Source organism: Schistocerca americana, chromosome 3 (assembly GCF_021461395.2).
Source record: "Schistocerca americana isolate TAMUIC-IGC-003095 chromosome 3, iqSchAmer2.1, whole genome shotgun sequence".
In the NCBI taxonomy this organism is placed as follows: Eukaryota; Metazoa; Arthropoda; class Insecta; order Orthoptera; family Acrididae; genus Schistocerca; species Schistocerca americana.
The window spans coordinates 198507969-198533229 of NC_060121.1; positions in this window are offsets into that span (position 1 = coordinate 198507969).

The window sequence follows — 25261 nt, forward strand, 5'->3', positions numbered from 1 at the left end:
CCCACATATATCTCGCGTAATGATCACAACGAAAAGATCCGAGAAATTAGAGCAAATACGGAGACTTACAAGCAGTCGTTCTTCCCACGCACAATTCGTGAATGGAACAGGGAAGGGGGGATCAGATAGTGGTACATTAAGTACCCTCCGCCACACACCGTAAGGTGGCTCGCGGAGTATAGATGTAGATGTAGATATAGACCTATACTTGAGTATTGCTCATCAGTGTGGGATCTGTACCAGATCGGGTTGACGGAGGAGATAGAGAAGATCCAAAGAAGAGCGGCGCGTTTCGTCAGAGGGTTATTTGGTAACCGTGATAGCGTTACGAAGATGTTTAGCAAACTCAAGTGACAGACTCTGCAAGAGAGGTGCTCTGCCAGGTTTTGAGAGGGTGCGTTTTTGGATGAGGTATCGAATATATTGCTTCCCCCTACTTATACCTCCCGAGGAGATCACGAATGTGAAATCAGAGAGATTCGAGCGCGCACGGAGGCTTTCCGATAGTCTTTCATCCGCGAACCATACGCGACTGGAACAGAACAGGGAGGTAATGACAGTGGCACGTAAAGTGCCCTCCGCTACACACCGTTGGGTGGCTTGCGGAGTATAAATGTAGATGTAGATGTAAATTCATAGTCTTGTCAGTCCAGATATTTTTAACATTCTCCTGTGCATCATTTACAACGCTTCGATTCCCCTGTATTCTGGTTTACCACTGTCCATGATTCCCTAACATATGTTTCTGTGCTCCGCGTTTACGAGTACATTATCAGACATTTCTTTCCCAAATTAGGGCCTATTTTTGGAACCAGTATACATCTCATGGCCTGGAATATCCTCTTTGCCTGAGCTAGTCTGCTTTATATGTCGCCCTTGATTCGTCCGTCATGCGGTGTTTTGCTTCCAAGGTTGCAGAATTTCTTAATTAATCTACTTTGTGTCAATTGTGCAGCGAAGTTTCTCGCTATTCTCATTTCTGCTACTTCGCATATAATTTGTCTTTTCGTCATTTATTTTTAATTCATATTCTGTACTCATTACACTGTTCATTGCATAGAACACAACCGCAGTTCTTACTTTCACTATGGACAGCAATACCATCAGCGAATATTATCCTAGAAATCCGTACACGCTGAATTTTAATCGCAGTCATGAATATTTCTTTTATTAGCGCCTTCACTTCTTTGCTTCCTCGATGTATAGATTGAACAACAGGTGTAAGACTGGAGACTTTTTTTACACCCTTCCTAAACAGGTCAGTTCGTACTTGTCTCCTAGTGTCATTGTTCCCTTTTGCTTCTTGTACGTATTGTACCTTTCTTTCCCTATACATTGCTCCAATTTTCTCAGAATTTCGAATAACTGCAACATTTTAAATTGTCGAACGGTTTTTCTAGGTTGACGTATACTACATGTGTGTCACGATGTTTTATCAGATTTGTTTCCACTATCAAATTCAACGTATTAACCACCTCTATGTTGCCATTACCTTTCCTAAAGTCTTACTAATCGAGATCAACTGATCCGCAATTGATTTTTGTTGAGATTGATAATGGAAGCTAAAGAAAAATCAATGCACATTCACAGGATTCGTTAACCTTGAATAAAATTTAACAATGTAAGATGGTGCAAGGTGTTTGAGATTCTGAGAAAAATTGGCGTTAACTATAATGAAATATTGCTATTTAACGATAAGCACAGTAGCCTAGAGCAAATAATAACAGTGAAAGATCAAGATCGCTGCTCGAACTAAAGAGTGTGCTAGACGGGGATGTAGCCTTTCGCCCCTACTGTTCAATCTATCTCTAGAGGAAGCAATAAAGGATATTAAATAAAGTCTCAAGAGTTGGTTTAAAATTCGAGGTTGATGAATATGAACGATAAGGGAATATGAAGAGGAATTACAAGATCTACTGAGTGTAATGAACAGCCTAATTAGTACTGATCAGGGATTGAGTGTAAGTCGGAGGAAGACGAAAGTAATTAGCAGCAGCAGATGTAAGAGCAGCCAGAAACTTATCAGGATTAGTAATAAAGGCAGAAGTGAAGTTAAGGAATATTGTTATGTTGGAAGGAACATAATCACGTTAAATGGAAAATGGAGAACATCAAGAGCAGACTAAACTGTCATAAAAAGTATTCTTGGGCAACAGAAATATCAAACAAAGGCATTAATTTTAAGAAGAAGTTTCTAACAAAGTTATTTCGAAACACACCGAGATACGGTATTGGAACATGGACTGTGGAGAAACCGGAAACGAAGAGAATCGAAACATTTGAAATGTGGTGCGACAGAATAATATTAAAAATTAAGTGGACTAATAAGGTAAGGAATGAAGAGGTTCTATGGAGGATAGGCGAAGAATGGAATACATGAAAAACACTGACAATGAGAAGGGAGTTGATGGAAGCACATCTGATAAGACATCAGGGAATAGCTTGCATGGTGCTTGAGGGAACGATAGAGGGTACAAATTGTAGAGGAAAACAGAGCTAGGAACATACGCAGCAAATAAATGAGAACGTTTGTTGCAAGTGCTGCTCGAAATGAAAAGGCTGGCACAGGATTGGAATTCACGGCCAGCCGTATCAAACCAGTCAGAAGCCTGATGATTAGAAAAAACTTGTTCTATCCACTATTATGGTCAGAAATTTGATGCATGAGTTGTTAAGCTGATTGTTCGATAAATCTCGCATTTATCTGCTCTTGCTGACTTTACACTTGAGTGGATGATATTTCTCCGAAAGTCTGATGGTACGTCACTTCTGTTATATATAGGTGCCCGTGGTGTAGGGGTAGCGTCTTTGATTCATAATTACAATGTTTTCGGTCCCGGGTTCGATCCCCGCCAGTGCCTAAATTTTGATAAATAATCAGCATTGGCGGCCGAAGACTTCCGGCATAAGAAGTCAGCCTCATTCTGCCCACGGCCTTGTCAAAGAGGGCTGAGGAGCGGATAGAGGTTCAGGGCACTCTCTTGTCCTAGGGGTGGGAAATTGCCCCTAAAGGCAGAAGAATCAACAATGATCAACGACATGAGGATGCAGAAGGCAATGGAAACCACTGCATTAAAGACACACAACGTGTATCCACAGGACATGTGGCCCGTATTTGAAGAGGTGTCGTGATGATCTCTCCATTGGCAAAAGATTCTGGAATAGTCCCCCATTCGGATCTCTGGGAGGGGACTGCCAACGGGGATGTTACCATGAGAAAAAGATTGAATAACCTACGAAAGGATAACGATGTACGAGTCGGGGCGTGGAATGTCAAAAGCTTGAACGTGGTAGGGAAACTAGAAAAACAGAAAAGAGAAATGCAAAGGCTCAATCTAGATAAAATAGGGGTCAGTGTAGTGAAGTGGAAGGAAGACAAGGATTTCTGGTCAGATGAGTATCGGGTAATATCAACAGCAGCAGAAAATGGTACAACAGGTGTAGGATTCCTTATGAATAGGAAGGTAGGGCAGAGGGTGTGTTACTCTGAACAGTTCAGTGATCGGGTTGTTCTAATCAGAATCGACAGCAGACCAACTCCGACAACGATAGTTCAGGTATACATGCCGACGTCGCAAGCTGAAGATGAACAGATAGAGAAAGTGTATGAGGATATTGAAAGGGTAATGCAGTGTGTAAAGGGGGACGAAAATCTAATAGTTACGGGCGACATGAATGCAGTTGTAGGGGAAGGAGTAGAAGAAAAGGTTACAGGAGAACATGGGCTTGGGACAAGGAATGAAAGAGGAGAAAGACTAATTGAGATCTGTAACAAGTTTCAGCTAGTAATAGCGAATACCCTGTTCAAGAATCACAAGAGGAGGAGATATACTTGGAAAATGGCGGGAGATACGGGGATATTTCAATTAGATTACATCATGGTCAGACAGAGATTCTGAAATCAGATACTGGATTGTAAGGCGTACCCAGGAGCAGATATAGACTCAGATCACAATATAGTATTGATGAAGAGTAGGCTGAAGTTCTAGACATTAGTCAGGAAGAATCAATACGCAAAGAAGTGGGATACGGAAGTACTAAGGAATGACGGGATACGTTTGAAGTTCCCTAACGCTATAGATATAGCAATAAGGAATAGCGCAGTAGGCAGTACAGTTGAAGAGGAATGGACATCTCTAACAAGGGCCATCAAAGAAGTTGGGAAGGAAAACATAGGTACAAAGAAGGTAGCTGAGAAGAAACCATGGGTAACAGAAGAAATACTTCAGTTGATTGATGAAAGGAGAAAGTACAAACATGTTCCGGGAAAATCAGGAATACAGAAATACAAGTCGCTGAGGAATGAAGTAAATAGGAAGTGCAGCGAAGCGAAGACGAAATGGCTGCAGGAAAAATGTGAAGACATCGAAAAAGATATGATTGCCGGAAGGACAGACTCAGCATACAGGAAAGTCAAAACAACCTTTGGTGACATTAAAAGCAACGGTGGTAACATTAAGAGTGCAACGGGAATTCCACTGTAAAATGCAGCGGAGAGAGCAGATAGATGGAAAGAATACATTGAAAGCCTCTATGAGGGTGAAGATTTGTCTGATGTGATATAAGAAGAAACAGGAGTCAATTTAGAAGAGATAGGGGATCCAGTATTAGAATCGGAATTTAAAAGAGCTTTGGTGGCAGAAGGGATAGATAACATTCCATCAGAATTTCTAATATCATTGGGGGAAGTGGCAACAAAACGACTATTCACGTTGGTGTGTAGAGTATATGAGTCTGGCGATATATCATCTGACTTTCGGAAAAGCATCATCCACACAATTCCGAAGACGGCAAGAGCTGACAAGTGCGAGAATTATCGCACAATCAGCTTAACAGCTCATGCATCGAAGCTGCTTACAAGAATAATATACAGAAGAATGGAAAAGAAAATTGAGAATGCGCTAGGTGACGATCAGTTTGGCTTTAGGAAAAGTAAAGGGACGAGAGAGGCAATTCTGACGTTACGGCTAATAATGTAAGCAAGGCTAAAGATAAATCAAGACACTTTCATAGGATTTGTCGACCTGGAAAAAGCGTTCGACGATATAAAATGGTGCAAGCTGTTCGAGATTCTGAAAAATGTAGGGGTAAGCTATAGGGAGAGACGGGTCTTATACAATATGTACAACAACCAGGAGGGAATAATAAGAGTGGACGATCAAGAACGATGTGCTCGTGTTAAGAAGGGTGTAAGACAAGGCTGTAGCCTTTCGCCCCTACTCTTCAATCTGTACATCGAGAAAGCAATGATGGAAATAAAAGAAAGGTTCAGGAGTGGAATTAAAATACAACGTGAAAGGATATCAATGATACGATTCGCTGATGACATTGCTGTCCTGAGTGAAAGTGAAGAAGAATTAATTGATCTGCTGAACGGAATGAACAGTCTAATGAGTACACAGTATGGTTTGAGAATAAATCGGAGAAAGACGAAGGATTGTTGGTCACGAAGTCAATGAAGTTAAGGATTTCTGCTACCTAGGCAGTAAAATAACCAATGACGGACTGAGCAAGGAGGACATCAAAAGCAGACTCGCTATGGCAAAAAAGGCATTTCTGGCCAAGAGAAGTCTACTAATATCAAATACCGGCCTTAATTTGAGGAAGAAATTTCTGAGGATGTACGTCTGGAGTACAGCATTGTTTGGTAGTGAAACATGGACTGTGGGAAAACCGGAACAGAAGAGAATCGAAGCATGTGAGATGTGGTGCTATAGACGAATGTTGAAAATTAGGTGGACTGATAAGGTAAGGAATGAGGAGGTTCTACGCAGAATCGGAGAGGAAAGGAATATGTGGAAAACACTGATAAGGAGAAGGGACAGGATGATAGGACATCTGCTAAGACATGAGGGAATGACTTCCATGGTACTAGAGGCAGCTGTAGAGGGCAAAAACTGTAGAGGAAGACAGAGATTGGAGTACGTCAAGCTAATAATTGAGGACGTAGGTTGCAAGTGCTACTCTGAGAAGAAGAGGTTAGCACAGGAAAGGAATTCGTGGCGGGCCGCATCAAACCAGTGAGTAGACTGATGACCAAAAAAAAAAAAATTGTACACAGCAACTTGGTAGGAGGTTCTGCGCAGAATCGGAGACGAAACGAATACGTAGTGACACTGAAAAGGAGAAGGGACAGTTTTTTTGGACAACAGTTAAGACATCAGAAAATGACCTCCTTGGTGGTAGAGGGAGCTGTAGAGGGCAAATCTGTAGAGGAAGACAGACTGGAATATATCCGGTAAGTAACTGAAGACGTAAGTTGCAAGTGCTTCTTTGAGCTGAAGACGTTGACATAGGAGAGAAATTAATGGCGGGTGGCATCTAACCAATCAGAAGACTGCTGAATAAAATAGCAACTTGAATAGTCGTTTGGTTGTCACTTCCCCAATGATTCTAGAAAGTCCGATGGAATTTCATGCAGCAATTCCGTCTTTTAAATTCCGATTACAATATCGGATCACTTTTGTCATCCCTACGGACTCCAAATTATTCTAACGCTTCACCAGACATGTACAAAATCTCACACAGCACTTCAACGTCCTTTTTCCACCTATCTGCTCATTTGTACATTTTTCGTGGAATAGGCATTGCGCTATTAATGTTACAACCATTCCTTTTCATTCCATGGACGATTGTATTGATTCTCCTATAAGCTGAGTCCACCAGACGTTAATTTTTTTGTCTGTTTCTTCACATGTTTACTGCACCATTTCGTCTTGGTTTTCGTACTCTTTCAAATTAATCTATTCCTAAGAAGTTTATATTTCTGAGTTCCGCGCTTTTCCTGAATATTTTTGTACTTTCTTCTGGCGTCGATCAATTGAAGTATTTCTTCTGTTACCTAAGTTTACTTGAGAATTACCTTCCCTGCACGTCTGTGCCATATCTGTGACTTACATTCAGGTTAACAGCCCCCTCTGATTTTCTTATTGCAGTGTTTACATCCTCAACGAGCTTCAAAAGTGTCTCTTCATTCCTCAGTACTGCAATATCCCACTTCCAGACTCACTGATTCTTCCGGACGATTATCTTAAACTATAATCTACTCTTCAACATTAGAAATAGTAATCGGAATGTATGTTTGCAGCGGATGTACTTTAAAATGCAATATCTGATTTTTGATTTTCTCTCTGAACACAATGTAATTCCGTATCTCTCAGTCATATATTCTAATTCCAGAACAGTGTGTTCGCTATTGTCACCTGAAACTTAGTGCAGAATGAAATTAGTCTTTCTCCTCGCTCATTCCTAGTGTCAAGCCAATTGCCTCCAGTAACCGTTCATTTTGTTTCTTCCTCTAACTGCAGTTCAAATCTCCATGATTAACAGATTTTCTTCTCCCTTCACATGCTGTTCTATACGTTCCATACCCTCAGATATTTCCTCTAGCTCTTCATCTTCTGCCTGCGTTAGTGGCATGTGTACATGAACTAAATTTATTGGCGTTGATATGCTGTAGAATGTGATGTGAACAACTCTATCACTGAAATGCTTACTCTCTACACCCGTTAATTATTCACAACAAATACTACTCCCTTTATACTATTTTTGCTGCTGTCGATATTACCGAATACTCGTCTGACCATGCATCCTTGTTTTCTTTTTTTTCCATTTCACTTCAATGATCCCCCACTATATCTAGATTTAGGCTAAGCATTTCCCTTTCCAGATTTTCTTGATTCCCTACAACGTTGAAACTAACTCTTCGCCCCGACTCATATCAGGTTCCCCTTTTATTGGCTATTCAATATTTTTCTCATAGTCGCCTCCCCCATGGCAAGCCCCTCCCAGAGACCCGAACTGGGGATTAGTCCCGAATCTTCAGCCAGCAGAAAAATCATAACGACACTTTTCAATTACAATGGTTTTCATTGTCATATGCATTCTCACGCCATTGATCATTACTGATTCTTCCACCTTTTCGGGACAGTTTCCCATCCTCTTGGCAAGAGAGTGCTTTGAAGCACTGCCTGCACCTCCGTGCCCCCTTTGACAAGGCCGTTGGCAGAACGTGGGTGATTTCTTACGTCATAAACCTTCGTCCTCCAATGGCTGTGATATCTTATCCCAAATTTAAGCAGTTTTGGCGATCATGACAAGCAACTGGGACTTTAAGATGATCAGTGAAAGTCGGTACCCCGTATACTACGGTGCAATTGTTGTGAGAAAAGAAGAAGTAGTAGCTGAATGGGAAGGTCAGAAGAGCTCGCCGATCTCGAACGTGGTCTTTCATTAGGTGTCCTATGAGTAACATTTCCATCAGGGTCATTGCTACCTTTCTGAAGTTGCTCAAGTGTACTTTTTGTGTTGTGACTGTGAAGTGGAAAGTCGTTTGAGCAACTGCAACTGTACCAGTATCAGGCAGACCTTAAGGTCTTTGTACAGTAGAGGAACATTTCAGAGATGACTGTAACAGTGTAACAGTGCATCCACTATCAGTCCAGCTAGCACAATTACTGCGCATATCAAGTTAAAAGTATTAGGTACAGTGGTCAATCACCTCCTCATAAACTTCAGATTTGTGCGCTTAATAGAAAGTGAAGATTGATGTGGTGTAAAGAGTTAATCTACTGGACAAATAATAACTGGGCGGTGAATTGGAGAGATGAATCATCCTATACACAGACAATCTGGTGGAAGACTCTGGGTTTGGCAAGATATTGCAGAGCATTATCGACCATTGGTGTGTAGTGCCAACAGTAAAACGTACAGGACGTGGTGTTACAGTATGGGGATGTTTTGCGTGGGTAGTATGTGGTCCCCTTATTGTGCACAAGGAAACGTACTGTATGTACAGTCTCACATCATTGTTTACTTTGTACAGTAGAGGAACATTTCAGAGATGACTGTAACAGTGTAACAGTGCATCCACTCATGAACTAGTATGTGCAAAGGTTTGTAACTCTGAAGTTGACTGGCCTGCCCACAGTCCCAACTCAGAGCCAGTGATATACGTATGAATTTCACTCCACAACTCTCTGTACAACATCAGTGCCATTTCTCGTTGCGACTCTTGACGAAGAGCAGTCTGCCATTCCTCCACCGACATTCACACACATCACTGAATATATTCCCTGAGTTGAAGCTGTAATAAAACTGTAGGGAGGACACGCTCTTCGTTAACATGCACTGACTGCTGTCCGGATTCCTTCATCAGACGCTTTAGTTAGTATTGATATGACTTCCAGCAGCCATAAATTTCTAATCCATGCAAATTTTAAAAGTTGATGTACGCATGTATTTAGGTATATATCTGTTACACATCCCCTTATAAACCACTGCCCCGATTTCAGCCAAACTTGGCACACTTATCATTTAAGGTCTGCAAAGAATCACTCACCTATCACCCAACTATCGAAGGGTGGAGTGGGGCGAAAAACACAGGGCTCAAGGACATTCATACTTAATTTATCCAATATTTGGGAATGAGAGCACCTAGTAACTTGTAAAAAACTGTACACACAATAGCAAACCTTTATGAATTTTTTTTTCTTTGACTAACCCCACAACATGGCGGAAGGGTAAAGATTTACATCTCACTACATTTTCGTGGTCTGTGAAGTATGCATGAAGCATGAAGTTTTAATTCAGTATTTCCTTACTACTAACATTATTTGCAATACGTTTCGCAAGCAGGAGGCACATGAACCATTGGAGGTACCTGCATAATTTTAACATTGTATTTCAGGAAATATGACGTCACAAAAATTGAGCTGTGTGAAAATGAAACTGCAGGGCGGAATGCGCTAAAGAAACAGGTGAAATATGAAAAGAAATAGGCATGAAATATTAAATATGCGTGAAACAGACATGACACGTAGGTACGCGAGCAGTCATGGGTAATAAGCTAATTTAAAGCCCCGACAACGATTTCAATAAAATTTGGTACACACGTTAGCTACAATCTAGGAAGAAATATTGTAGGGGTAATAACCACCAGCTCCCCCATTAGGGTGTGTGCGATAATGTGGAGAGGGAAGGGAGAACGAGGAGGTGGACAAACAGTGAGATGAATGAGGAGAAATGTACATATATCTGGAGAAGGAGATGACGGAGATAGATGAGGGGAACGGGCAGAGGGAAGTGAGACGCGGACATAAGGCGATAGACGAATGGAGACAAGGTGAAAAAGAAACAGGCAAACAGAGTGAGGGGTTGATATGGATGGGTGGAGACGAATAGGGACAGGGGAGGAGAGATAGAGAGTGGAAGGAGAAGGACCAATAGGAGACTGGAATAAAGACGTATCAGAAGTACAGCCGGGTATCCAGTAAGTCTAACAAACCACCCCCTTTATGGTAAACCAATAAATGAACAGCAAAATCAATAACCAACGTAAGAGTCAATAATGAGATATACAGAAAAAATGTATGAAACAAAGAATGAGAGAGACTGAAAATCAGATATCAAAATTACTTATACGTTATGCCCTCTTAGGGGTAAATGTTGTACAGCATCCTACACGTCGATGGGCTACAAAAGGAGAATATGTCTAGTTGCTTAATGGATGTAGAAGACGATAATGGAGATAACGATTATAGTGATGCAGTGCACTGCAGCTCACAAATGACCTATTCGTGAGAAGCTGTGCGTTAGATGGCACTGAAGGTAGTATGTGGAGGTGCACGGGAAGGGTATAGGTAAAGGCGCCCGTCATTCTGGGATGTTCGAGGGTATCCTTTTAGTTTAGTGCATTATCCTAAGTATCCTCTCGTTTTGCTTAAGAGTTTTAAGGATGGTTTGCTGCAAATCTCCGTTCTTGTAGCTTGCCTATCCTCTTATTTCCCCTCTTACCTGATATGTATCAAGCCAACGAGTATTTGCATTATATACCCACATCTAGGTCTTCCAATACGATTCGTTCCTTCAGCTTCGTTCCTTCAGCTCTCTCTTCAGCTACGGTCTCTGGTATCAACTCATGTATTATGTCCCGATTTATTCTACCTGTTACATTGGTAATGTACTTCAATATAATTTTTCCCGTTGAATCGTTGCTTGATTTCTTCATTCCATACTCGCGTAACCGGTCCCTTCTCGTTTTTGAAAAGGAAAAAAAACAACAGCTGTTTTCTATCTGTTTTGCCATGGAACTGTGTACCTAATCATTTTATTTTACAATCGTATAGCACAAAGGTAAGTATTGTGGCCTACAGTGACTTAAGAATCGTTGCAAATTAATTTTTCAATTTCTGATCCTATATAGGAATAACGTATAAAATACTTTGGAACTTTTAATGAGCTCGAAAACAAATTATGAACATTCCATTGAAATAAGGAAGAACATTATGTGGTACTTAAATGCCTTATGATCGAAAGAAGCTGTGTGTTGGACTGAACCGTAAGTTGAATCGTGAGTATAAATTAAAGTAGGAAGACCTAACGTGGTCCTAGAACAAGCAGGCACTGTTAGATCGTGGAACTATTGAGAGCCCGAGTTGTGGAACTTTGGAGGCATACATCCTACGCTCTTCCCCTCATCCACCAGTAACCTATTTACCAACTTTAAGTTTCAAAAAAATGGCTCTGAGCACAATGCGACTTAATTTCTGAGGTCATCAGTCGCCCAGAACTTAGAACTAATTAAACCTAACTATCCTAAGGACATCACACACATCCATGCCCGAGGCAGGATTCGAACCTGCGACCGTAGCGGTCGTTCGGCTCCAGACAGTAGCGCCTAGAACCGCACGACCACTCCGGCCGGCTTTAAGTTTCAGATACGTGTGATTGTGTGATTGGTAGGTGTACTGTTCATGTTAACCTTTCCGAATACTCGTAGCCTTTCTGCGTGGAATTCTCGTACATATGTTTCTCCCCGCAGAACATTCCGTAAATGAAAGATATAATCATTTCCATACTGTTACAAATGTTTGGGGAATCAGTGGTACGTGAACTTAAAAAGATAATATATGTGCTCAGTACAGTAAATTGTTTCCAGCTTGTTCTGACGTACAGGAGCGTATAAGGTAATATAATAACTGAGGTTACCACTACACGACATGAGTTGGAGCAATGCGTGACCAGCACACTCGACGTAGAGGTAGTTCAGGTGGTGACATTGCGCCGACACGTGTGCCTGAAGACCGTCTTGCTTTGAACTGTCACTCTCAGTCGGCTGAATGGAGCTATTCGTATCAGCCGGGTCTGCTTCATCCTTTCCGAGAGGCGAGGATTTACTCAGCTGCAGATTTATAAAGCTTTACTGGTCTCCTTTGGGACCATAAGAGTGCAATCTTCCTCTCTCCCGACATCATTGCGGACTTCAAAGTCGCGAAATATCTCACAAACATGATTCTAAAAGGACCGTAAAATTAGAGGCAAGGCAAGGCAAGGCGCACACAGGAGATGTGGAGGTCCTGCGTGGCGTTCCTTTCAACGTCGTGTCTGGAAGGTGGCCTGTGTCTGCCGCATCTCATCACTGTTACGGCCATCATCCTCGCTCAGACACTCGAAATCATACGATCAACAGGAGCCGTGCTTCTGTGTAAATAACTGACAAAAAGTAGTTCTTCATATGTAAATTGTGTTTTCCCATCCGTACGTCCTGCTGAAAGTCGTATTATAATCGCAACATGAACATTTTAGAAACATGCCTTTGATTTGTTCCGATACACGAGGGAAGATCAATAAATGATGCCAATTTTCTTCTGTTCAATAGGCTAATATCACTAACTCAACTTCAAGCCCACTGTTATCCTTGGATCTTACCTCTCTTGCGTTCATTGAAAGTTTCTGTCCATAAATTTTCCGACCATTTTATTATGATTGCACAGTTCACGAAAGTTCTCCAAGAAAGATATATGGGGTGTTCTTCTTTTTCCTGTGCTCTGAAGGGACTAAAACAGCTTGGGGCAGTAGGAAGCTACGTTTGAAGTGGCGAAGTGCCGGTACCGAAGTAAACGCTGTTTAAGGCCAAGAAAAAATTATTAACGATTTTTAAGGAATGGAATTCTTTCCAGAGATCCACAAATTTCAGATCACAGTTTTTGAACGCAGTAAAAGAACTACAGACTTCATAAATCTTAGTTAAACTTTATGGTGAGTCTACGTTTTATCAAATATTTTAAATAGTGGAATCGCAATGAAAATGTAGCGGACCGCTGTGTCCGAGTGGTTCTATGCGCTTCAGTCGGGAGCCGCACAGCTACTGCGGTCGTAGGTTTGAATCCTGCCCCGGGCATCGATGTGTGTGATTTCCTTAGGTTAGTTAGGTTTACGTAGTTCCAAGTGTAGTGGATTGATGACCTCAGATATTAAGTCCCACAGTGCTTAGAGCCATTTGAATAAATGCAGAAACAATAACAAAATAATAGAACACAAAGAACAATAATAACTGTAGGAAGTGGAATAAAAAAACTGCCCCTTTATGGGGTTCAGAAGCAGCTAACATACTATATTCCGGAGTATTCCTAATCTGAAACGCAAAAAGACAAATCTCAATACAATCAACACACAGTTCAATAACGATTACCTCCGGTTGGTGACAGCGTGACTAATAATCAGTAAGAGTAAATTACCACTTCCCTTATTATACATCGTTGCTGGAAAGAGTAACAAGTATTTCAGTAAAATATCCTTCAAAATACTTATCTGATCAGCACAGGCCTCTAGCTAACGAAGTTCATAGTCTAGTTTGCATTCACTGAAGTGCTTCTAAGAAACTGCTCTTGATTATAAGCGTAATACATCATCCGAACGGGCACTGAAGCCAGGACATCAGAGACGAGAAGAAATTCAAAGAATTTATACAGGCTCCAAGACTAATACCTAGCCGTAAGACGTCGTATAAAAAATCGACCTTAGGAATAAAAACCAAGAACTATGTCTCGATGTCCAATACAGAAAATTTCAAGATACCTTAACAGAACGATACCATGTTCCAAAACAAGAACAAACAAGCCTCCACAAGCTTAGCACGGATTCGTTAACATACCTAAAAATGCATACTACATTAAAATAAGCACTCCAGAGGCAAACAAATATCCAGGCAGATTGACATAAATCTGTAGGCAGCATGTAGTGTTCCGAAAGAGAGTAATCAAAAGACGAACACAAATGTAACCCACAAAGCCAGTTTAATAGAGAACAAAACGTACCCCTTTTTGCCGTGGGCCTGTTCTTCCTGATGTGAACGCTTGCTGTTAACCTTCTTCAATAACAGGCTTTGAAGACTCAACAAAACTCCAGTCTAGTAGCGTCATTACACATACCTGAAGAAACTGGAACATAAAGAAAATCAAGTTACACAACGATAACTCACAAGCTACAACATAAATTTGTCAAAAGCGCATGCTAAGCAGGAAACCCTTAGTCACGAGAGGCCAGCTAATACGCAATAGTATCAGCAACATAATTTCAAACAGAAAATACCTAGTCCGATGTTTCCGTCCTTAGTCAACACAGTTCCTTTCATTTCTATAACCTATAACGTGTGTCGGCCACGCCGTGTAAACAGAAAGCGCCAACCTCATTCAGAATTTAACTTTCTGCCAGTCGTATAATAAAACGTATACGTGAGGTCAGTTAATAAACAACAAAAACACAATTCCACAGCCACACATTGTTCAGCTCCGAACACCCATCATAATAAAGAGTTACGACTTCCGTACGATTTGCCAAACAATTTACTCAGGACATATGGCCATAAACAACTTTAAATATCATGCTGACTCATGGTAGTGTACAATCACGTGCAAAAGTGGTAAAGTCCGCAGAAACAAGTTCACAGTCACTCGCTCTTTAACTCTGCACACTCAGAAGTACAACGAAGACACATACTCTACTCATGACACACGATATCGAACAAATACGAATAAGGAACAGTAGAACTAACAACTAAACAGAAATATAGCTCTAGTTGTGAAAGTACTTTCAGCCACCCAGGCACAGCACAAATGACCAAGCTTTAGCTCTTCCTAACAACTGGCAAAAATAGAAAAGTTCTCACAGAAAATGAAGTGGTTAGTCCGCTAGCGGAATAATAAATCCAAGATTTCGAGGTTTGTTCGGTGCATGAGGCCACACGGCGCAAATGATTCGATAATGATTCGATGGCCAACAGCTCCTGCATCCAACAGTTGCCGCAAGAGGCAGTATTCAGCATTCTGCAGCAGTGTGTCACCTTGTCCAAAGGTACCGGCTGCGTGCAGGCGTCCTCGTGGCGTTAGCATTTTGCTCATACGGGAACAACAACACTTCTACCCAAGTGCACTCGTGTCGTAAATACACTTTCCCAACGACTTTTCTGCCCTCAGAAAGTGCCGCGGCTCCCCCAAAGATAAGCTCACGACCAAAGCGAAGTCGATAACGTGCCACAAGCCAGTTACAGAGGCGTGCATGGCACACCGCTGTGATAGTCGGCAAAAGAGTATGGCCACAGTGTTGTGGCAGTTATCTGAGTGACACCAAACCTTTGTGATTGCACGAACTGCTTCAGAAATGGACGTGCACCTGTCAGCGACAAACAGCCTTCGTGTAAGCCATCACTTTGAAAACGGGCAGGAACATCGAAGAAAGTGACCAAATGATTCCCGATGCCGTCGTGCCACGAATGATGATGCAGTACTCGAGCTGAAAATGAGCCGCTGCACAAGATTTGGAATCACCCATGAGTTTCTCAACTATCCCATAGCCACAGTCGTACACATGCCATCCGATCACACAGTGAACGCTGCTGAAAATTATGTTCCATCCCATTATGGTTTTATATTCCTGTCACAAGTCTCCTTTACAATCATGACTAATTAATATAAATGAAATCATCAGCTAGACGAAGGTTCACTTAAATATCGAAGGAAGATGGAAAGAGAAGTAGATAGATATGGAAGAAATGGTGTTATTAGAAGTATTTATAAGAAGACTTGAATCAAAACAGGGCACAGGAAGCTAACGACACTCTTTCAGAATTATTGTGATTCATGGGAGAACCAACCACGACAAAACTTTTTCAGACTGATATAACATACATCAGGCAGTTGCATCCGCGGTTCCATTGGGATGTAGGATACATGAGGCGAAATTTAAGTTGTGGAATATACTGTTAGACATTCAGAAGAAAGCAGCAATAAAATGCAGGTAACAATAGATCATGGACGTTTTATGTACAAGCCAGACAACTGTTATAAGAGGCGAGGAACATGGAAGGGACGAAGCAGTCGAGAAGGGAGCGACACAGGGCAATAGCTTTTCCTCAAGCCGCAAATAGCCCAAGCTTTAAAGGTATTTGAAGCCGTCTAAGCTGCAAACTGGCCTTCGCAACAGTCAAAGTAATATCCAGTCCGTCGCGACCTATTTCTGTAGCTTGACGCTTCAGTAAAGCGTCAACCCGCTAGAAACCAGTAGCGCCGGGTTCCACCTTTGGTAGCACGCTGTGTTGCTACATGGTGCAGCACAGCTAACTGGTCCCATTGTCACGTACGTGACGTCATCTTACTTCTGCGCCATTACACCTCGCTGGAGGGAGTACAAACACTCCTGGCTCAGCCGGAAATGTCACTCTGCATCCTGATTTCGACCGGAGTAATCCCCTCGGCAGCAAGTCGTCAACTGTACGACTATACCACACCTGGCCTCAGCGAGCAGCAGCATTAAAATTTGAAGCCGTTGCTGGTCTGCAACCGGTCAGCCATACCAGGCGGTTCTGAGATTTGAGCACGGTTAGTGGAATTGGCCACCATCGCCTGATGCAGAGGCAAGGGTGGCTAGGGAACTGTGTACACTCGACATCACAGGTTTCTTCCAAATGCACGGTAACAATCAGGGCTTGGCTAGAGATGCGACGAAGTGTCAGCTGCAGATGGATGAAGGTTTAGAGTCAGAAAACAGGACAAATGCGAGTAGGACTCAGTCTCTGAGGACTACTTATCAACTAAATTATTAATGTAGGTACTTTATCCGCAGGTTTTTATGAGTCAGGTTTCGGTTAAATGGGACGCTCGGGGGGGGGGGGGGGGGGGTGGGGGGGGGAGGGGTGGGGGGTGCCCAGGCATCAGTGTCCTAGAGGCACTTTTCTTTTTAATATTAATGATTTGTGTGTCAATTCCTAAGGGACTAAACTGATGAGGTCATCGCTCCCTACACTTGGTTGTTTTTTTTTTTTTTTTTTTTTTTTTTTTTTTTTTTTTTTTTTTTTTTTTTTTTTTTTTTTTTGTCATCAGTCTACTGACTGGTTTGATGCGGCCCACCACGAATTCCTTTCCTGTGCTACTAACCTCTTCATCTCAGAGTAGCACTTGCAACCTACGTCCTCAATTATTTGCTTGACGTATTCCAAACTCTGTCTTCCTCTACAGTTTTTGCCCTCTACAGCTGCCTCTAGTACCATGGAAGTCATTCCCTCATGTCTTAGCAGAAGTCCTATCATCCTGACCCTTCTCCTTATCAGTGTTTTCCACATATTCCTTTCCTCTCCGCTTCTGCGTAGAACCTCCTCATTCCTTACCCTATCAGTCCACCTAATTTTCAACATTCGTCTATAGCACCACATATCAAATGCTTCGATTCTCTTCTGTTCCGGTTTTTCCACAGTCCATGTTTCACTACCATACAATGCTGTACTCCAGACGTACATACTCAGAAATTTCTTCCTCAAATTATGGCCGGTATTTGATATTAGTAGACTTCTCTTGGCCAGAAATGCCATTTTTGCCATAGCGAGTCTGCTTTTGATGTCCTCCTTGCTCCGTCCGTCATTGGTTATTTTACTGCCTAAGTAGCAGAAATCCTTAACCTCATTGACTTCGTGACCATCAATCCTGATGTTAAGTTTCTCGCTGTTCTCATTTCTACTACTTCTCATTACCTTCGACTTTCTCCGATTTACTCTCAAACCATACTGTGTACTCATTAGACTGTTCATTCCGTTCAGCAGATCATTTAATTCTTCTTCACTTTCACTGAGGATAGCAATGTCATCAGCGAACCGTATCACTGATATCCTTTCACCTTGTATTTTAATTCCACTCCTGAACCTGTCTTTTATTTCCATCATTACTTCCTCGATGTACAGATTGAAGAATAGGGGGCGAAATGCTACGGCCTTGTCTTACACCCTTCTCAATACGAGCACTTCGTTCTTGATCGTCCACTCTTATTATTCCCTCTTGGTTGTTGTACATATTGTATATGACCCGTCTCTCGCTATAGCGTACCCCTACTTTTTTCAGAATCTCGAACAGCATGCACCATTTTATATTGTCGAACGCTTTTTCCAGGTCGACAAATCCTATCAAAGTGTCTTGATTTTTCTTTAGCCTTGCTTCCATTATTAGCCGTAACGTCAGAATTGCCTCTCTCGTCCCTTTACTTTTCCTAAAGCCAAACTGATCGTCACCTAGCGCATTCTTAATTTTCTTTTCCATTCTTCTGTATATTATTCTTGTAAGCAGCTTCGTTGCATGAGCTGTTAAGCTGATTGTGCGATAATTCTCGCACTTGTCAGCTCTTACCGCCTTCGGAATTGTGTGGATGATGCTTTTTCGTAAGTCAGATGCTATATCGCCAGACTAATATATTCTACACACCAACGTGAATAGTCGTTTTGTTGCCACTTCCCCCAATGATTTTAGAAATTGTAATGGAATGTTATCTATCCCTTCTGCCTTATTTGACCGTAAGTCCTCCAAAGCTCTTTTAAATTCCGATTCTAATACTGGATCCCTATCTCTTCTAAATCGACTCCTGTTTCTTCTTCTATCACATCAGACAAATCTTCACCCTCATAGAGGCTTTCAATGTATTCTTTCCACCTATAAGCTCTCTCCTCTGCATTTAACAGTGGAATTCCCGTTGCACTCTTAATGTTACCACCGTTGCTTTTAATGTCACTAAAGGTTGTTTTGACTTTCCTGTATGCTGAGTCTGTCCTTCCGACAATCATACCATTTTCGATGTCTTCACATTTTTCCTGCAGCCATTTCGCCTTAGCTTCCCTGCACTTCCTATTTATTTCATTCCTCACCGACTTGAATTTCTGTATTCCTGATTTTTCCGGAACATGTTTGTACTTCCTCCTTTCATCAATCAACTGAAGTATTTCTTATGTTATCCATGGTTTCTTCGCAGCTACCTTCTTTGTACCTATGTTTTCCTTCCCAACTTCTGTGATGGCCCTTTTTAGAGATGTCCATTCCTCTTCAACTGTACTGCCTACTTCGCTATTCCATATTGCTGTATTATAGCGTTAGAGAACTTCAAAGGTATCTCGTCATTCCTTAGTACTTCCGTATCCAACTTCTTTGCGTATTGATTCTTCCTGATTAATGTCTTGAACTTCAGCCTAATCTTCATCACTACTGTATTGTGATCTGAGTCTATATCTGCTCCTGGGTGCGCCTTACAGTCCAGTATCTGATTTCGGAATCTCTGTCTGACCATGATGTAATCTAATTGAAATCTTCCCGTATCTCCGGGCCTTTTCCAAGTATACCTCCTCCTCTTGTGATTCTTGAACAGGGTATTCGCTATTACTAGCTGAAACTTGTTACAGAACTCAATTAGTCTTTCTCCTCTTCCATTCCTTGTCCCAAGCCCATGTTCTCCTGTAACCTTTTCTTCTACTCCTTCCCCTACAACTGCATTCTTGTCGCCCGGGACTATTAGATTTCAGTCCCCCTTTACACACTGCATTACCCTTTCAATATCCTCATACACTTTCTCTATCTGTTCATCTTCAGCTTGCGACGTTGGCATGTAAACCTGAACTATCGTTGTCGGTGTTGGTCTGCTGTCGATTCTGATTAGAACAACCCAGTCACTGAACTGTTCACAGTAACACACCCTCTGCCCTACCTTCCAATTCATAACGAATCCTACACCTATTATACCATTTTCTGCTGCTGTTGATATTACCCAATACTCACCTGACCAGAAATCCTTGCCTTCCTTCCACTTCACCTCACTGACCCCTACTATATCTAGATTGAGCCTTTGCATTTCCCTTTTCTGATTTCTTAGTTTCCCTACCACGTTCAAGCTTCTGACATTCCACGCCCCGACTCGTAGAACGTTATCCTTTCGTAGATTGTTCAATCTTTTCCTCATGGTAACCTCCCCCGTGGCAGTCCCCTCCCGGAGATCCGAATGGGAGATTGTTCCGGAAGCTTTTGCCAATGGAGAGATCATCATGACACTTCTTCAATTACAAGCCACATGTCCTATGTCTTTAATGTACTGGTTTCCGTTGCCTTCTGCATCCTCATGTCGTTGATCATTGCTGATTCTTCCACCTTTAGTGGCAATGTCCCACCCCTAGGACAAGAGAGTGCCCTGAACCTTTATCCGCTCCTCTGCCCTCTTGGCCTTTGGCGGAATGAGGCTGACTTCTTATGCCGGAAGTCTTCGGCCGCCAATGCTGATTGGCAGTGGCGGGGATCGAACCCGGGACCAAAGACGATTTTTATTATGAATCAAAGACGCTACCCCTAGACCACCAGTACCCTTCAAAGACGCTACCCCTAGATTATGGGTACCCCTAGGCTTAAATACTACTTAAACTGACGTATGCTACGAACAACACACAAATCCATGCCCGACGGAGGACTCGAACCTCCAGTGGGGAGGGGCCTCAAACAGCGCAGCCACTCCGCGCGACGGATATATAAATGATATGCCCTCCAGTATTACAGGTGATTCTAAAATGTATCTGCCTCTGACACTAGCTTGGTAGTTAAATGTGTTGTTTGCAGCGTTGGCACTGCTTCAAATCGCGCAGTTCAAGACATAAGTCCATGGCTTGTAGAATATAAGCCAAAGGTAAATCACACCAAACCCTGATGTTTGCAATTTATAGCACACAATTCAACAAAACCACACGTTTCAGTTTCACAGAATGGGAATGCGAGTAGTGAAATTGAACAGTTCAACTTTTTATGTGTTGAGATAGATAGTACACAGTCGTGGAAAGCCCAAGTCCAGGATTTCGTTCAGTGCGACCATTTCTACAATTTGAGCGGCATCTGAAGTAAGTGACAGTTTGAAGCGGAAAATAGTCTATTTTGCTTATTTCATTCGCTTATGACGTATGGTATACTTTTGGCGTAACTCTTCCCATTCTCATAGGAAACTTTTGCCTCAGGAACGGGCGATAGGGGAATAGGTTGTGTAACTTTGAGAAGCTCTTGTCGACCCCTGTTCTTTAGAGTTGATATTCAGACATTGGTCTCTCAATATGTATGTTCTTCATAAGCATTTATTATTGAAAATATCAGCTCTTTTCCCAGGACTTAGCAGCTTTTAGTTAGTTAATGTTAGGCAGAAGTCCAACCTGCATTGGTTCGAACTTCCTTGACTCTTGTACCTCAATTTGGTCCAATGGAAATAGAGATTTAATACAAAAAATAAATAAAAAGAAGGAAAATATGTCACATAAATGGCCGTATCTCCTGACCGCTTTGGCTTCTAAGCTGAAATTTCTTACACTGCAAAGGAACCACCGACATTAATATTTGAAATACAGTATATATTTAGCTTGAGACTTCCATCCGTTTCGGAGTAAAACGGGTCTTACCAGAATTCCAGATAAAACGTGGTCCTATAAGGACTCCGTTTCTATCGAATGAGGTAGAGAAAGCTAAAAATAACATTTTTGAATCGGTTTCAGGCTGTCGTAAGCCGCTGTGTGAGCATAGTTACGAGACAAGGGTTGGCGAAGTGGATACAGTAAAGAACCGTAATCTGAGGGTTGTAGCATCCATATACCGAAAACATTGTTATTCTGGGTTTTTACGCTACATGTATTGCAAATAAACCGAATTGGCCCTCATTATATAGTATTTATTAATTTTTTCGTTTAAGGCATGGAAAGGTAAGGCAAAGAAAATTTAGGGACTCTACAAATAAGAGCTATAGGCCGAACACGAGAAGTTAGTGTGTAAATATAGACAAATTTATTATTTTACAGTTGATGCGTTAGATCTGCTGGAGCCATATTCATCGTAGAAACACGGAAAGCTGCAATTGGTACAGCGTCTTGCACGCTTTACGAACGCCACCTTTTTAGAGTTACATGGTTGTTTCAGAGATTCTATACAAAAACATACTTGGTTTATATTGATAAAAGATTCTCTCACTTCACACAGTTGGGAACGAGACCACGCGTAACCATCATGGCGCCAAATATTGCCGAAGATATCTGTTGTTGATGTACAGTGGCCTGCACTTTCACTTTGATGCAGTCTTCTCGGACTGCGATTTCTTTCTTGTCCGTCAGCGGGCTGGTCTTAACAGCACACGGGACATAAAGTTGGGAATACGAAGTCTTCTTTGGTCTAAACTCATCTTGAAAAGCAATTTACGAAGTCCTCATGCACGCTGTAAATATTATCTTCTCTTGGAAATTTCTTTCCAATCCTAAATTTTGTTTAGGCTTTTCTTTTAACGGCTTTATGGAAGTATTAATGAATGCGACACCCACCATCTTTTACAGGTTGTAATTTTTATGGCAGTGAAATTTTCTATTTTGTTGACACTTTCGGCTATGTTTCCACGTACCTCCGCCACAGCATATAACCCCGTTGACGCTGTTTCCTTCTGAAGAAGACGTTTCGATAAACGTTACAACCATGGTCAATGGATTTAAATAAACCTTCCATTTTGCAACTGATTAGGTGTTTACAATTTCTTCAAAATATTGTCACATAGGAACTAGACTACACGACTTTGGGACCGAAATTAAGTACTCTTTATGCCACCCAATGACTGCCTGGGACCAGCGGTTGTCAGCTGCCATAGCCCAGTAATGCCGAATTTCACTGCACTGTCGTAATGGATCTCTCATACGTCCCACAATACTTTCTGTAGTTCTTTTACGGTGCGTTGCTTGTCTGTTAGCACTGACAACGCTATGCAAAGGTCGCTGCTCTCTATCGTTAAGTAAAGCCTGCCGGCTACTGCACTTTCCGTGGTGAGTGGTAATGCCTGAAATGTGGTATTCTCCGTGTATTCTTCAAACTGTAGAACTCGGAAAACAGAATTCTGTAGCGACTTAACCGGCACATCCATCTTATGGGAGATGCTTTGAGTGTATCATCTATCATCGGACTTCCTGCACAGCCGTAGCATAAATTTGGTGATTAATTCGCAGTAATTTAGATATTCCCTTTAAAATTGGAGGATTGGTGGTTATTTCATAATTAGTGGAATATTAAACTTCGAATCAACAGCCTATTATTAGTGATAAACCACCAGTCGAACGACGCGTTTCATGAAGCAAGTTCTCATCCTCGTTTTAAAAATACGAGAATCTTCACGTATTGTAGTTTAGCCTTCCTTTTTCAGAGTCTCTTAATTCCCGTCGTGCGATCATAATCGCATTGAGAACCTTTCCACATTAGTCACCTGTTTACAAGTGGCAACACAAATGCCCTTTTCTACTTTGTGTACGCGCTACTTCCACCATCTGACTATGTGCTTATCGCTACCCCTTTAAATTTTTTCACCTGAGTGCCTGCCAAGCATATAATTTGGACGATGTGGATGACAGCGAGTAGGCTCGGTCCCCTTGAGAAAGCACTTCCTGCCGGCCGTGTAGGTACTGCGTGTTGCCGATCACTCTCCTGGCTCTGTACTGACCGAGCCGGCACGTGACTTTATCAGCAAGTACGCCGACGCCGCCGGACGTGATTGCACTTCTCTGCCGGTCCTGTAGTTCTGTCGTAGGTTTGTATCGACCGCTCAGTAGGAAAAGTGGGGCCATGGAGCAGAGTTTCTGTGTCCTGCATGGAATACTAGGGCAGTCTTGGAACGTATTCAACTCACTCAGACTCCGTATGTATTCGACGTACAATGACGTAACTTATATCAATGCCTTGCGGAAGAGCGGATCCGGCAACTAATAAAAAGGTACTTAATCAAATCAAGTGGAAGAGAAGTACAAGGCCCAACTTGACTTCGACAATTTACCTGTTAATGGGCCAGAGCCTGAAGAATGATTAAAAAACAAAAAACACATTATTTGTAGGGAAATATGAAGGTTATAAATCGTAGATGGAGACCAAGGCCCAATTACTGTAAGCAGGTTTAAAGTGGGTACAGGATGTAATAGTTATACAGAGATGAAGCAGTTTGTGCAAGACGGAAAAACATGGACAGTTTCAGAATATAATTGTAAGACTTAAAATAGATAACAACAAAAACTACTACTACTACTATTAACAATAAAAAGTCTTGTACATTAGCCACTAAACTGTACCTATCGGATCATATGCAGAGCAACTAATCGAAACTTATAACATCTGTTGATTCCAATATTTCTGGAAAAGCGAAAAACTGATATCTACTAAACTATTGAATGGAAGATAAAGCTGTTTTCTCGCTTAATTCCGTGTTGGGATATTGAATTCCATACCACTTTGCAACAGACCAAATTTTGATTAGAATGGCTGTAGAATAAATTTTTGTTGTTGGCAATATGTGTTTTGATCAATCCTCTAGGATGATACAAATTTCGATGCGTTTTCAGTATTAAATCTTAAGTAATTCATACAACCTTTAGTAGATGAAAATTATTATTAACGTACAGTAATTTTGAATTGCTTTATATTACTTGTAAAAGTTAGAACAATGTAACATTAATGTAACGTTCATGGAATGCAACAAAGTCTTCAGACAATAATTTGTTAAAGGCAGAACTAACTAAATTTTGTGCCTTCCTGGTTCTTCTTATAAACAACCATATTCGATAACTTCTGGAGTGAAGCTCCTGCATTGAATCTCTAAAGTCGGTGAAAAAAAAAGTTATGTTTTTTAATCTTCTATAGATTGAGTGCCGGATCTCAAAGTGAGCAGTTTCTACATATCTTCCATTTTCTCTTCCTTTATCATGGTTGGCAACACTAATATACGTCCTTCAGTAGTTAAGAACACCTTATATCCACGTTTCTCCAAAGTTGTGAGTGATTTAGAAAGCTCATCGAGCTAATAATGGATTTTGGCTTTAAATTTTGTATCCTGATCACTGACACTCTTCAGTTCAGACTTTTTCAAAATCGTTCTTTTGACTTCACTTATATCATCAATCATTTTTCCATTTCTTTGAGGGTCCGATGTAGTATTTAAGCTCCCAGTCTTTTCCATTTTCCCACGTTTTCCCAACTTCATTGTAGATATGTACATGCTACTCTGGATTCAATTTGGAGCAGTATTCTCTCAGCTCGTCCCAAGACCTTTGTCTTTTGGTAATAAGGAATGCCCTCGAACTGGAAAATATAGATTCACATTCCTTATATGTAATAGAGAACTTTTAAGTAGCCATAATACAGTAGCA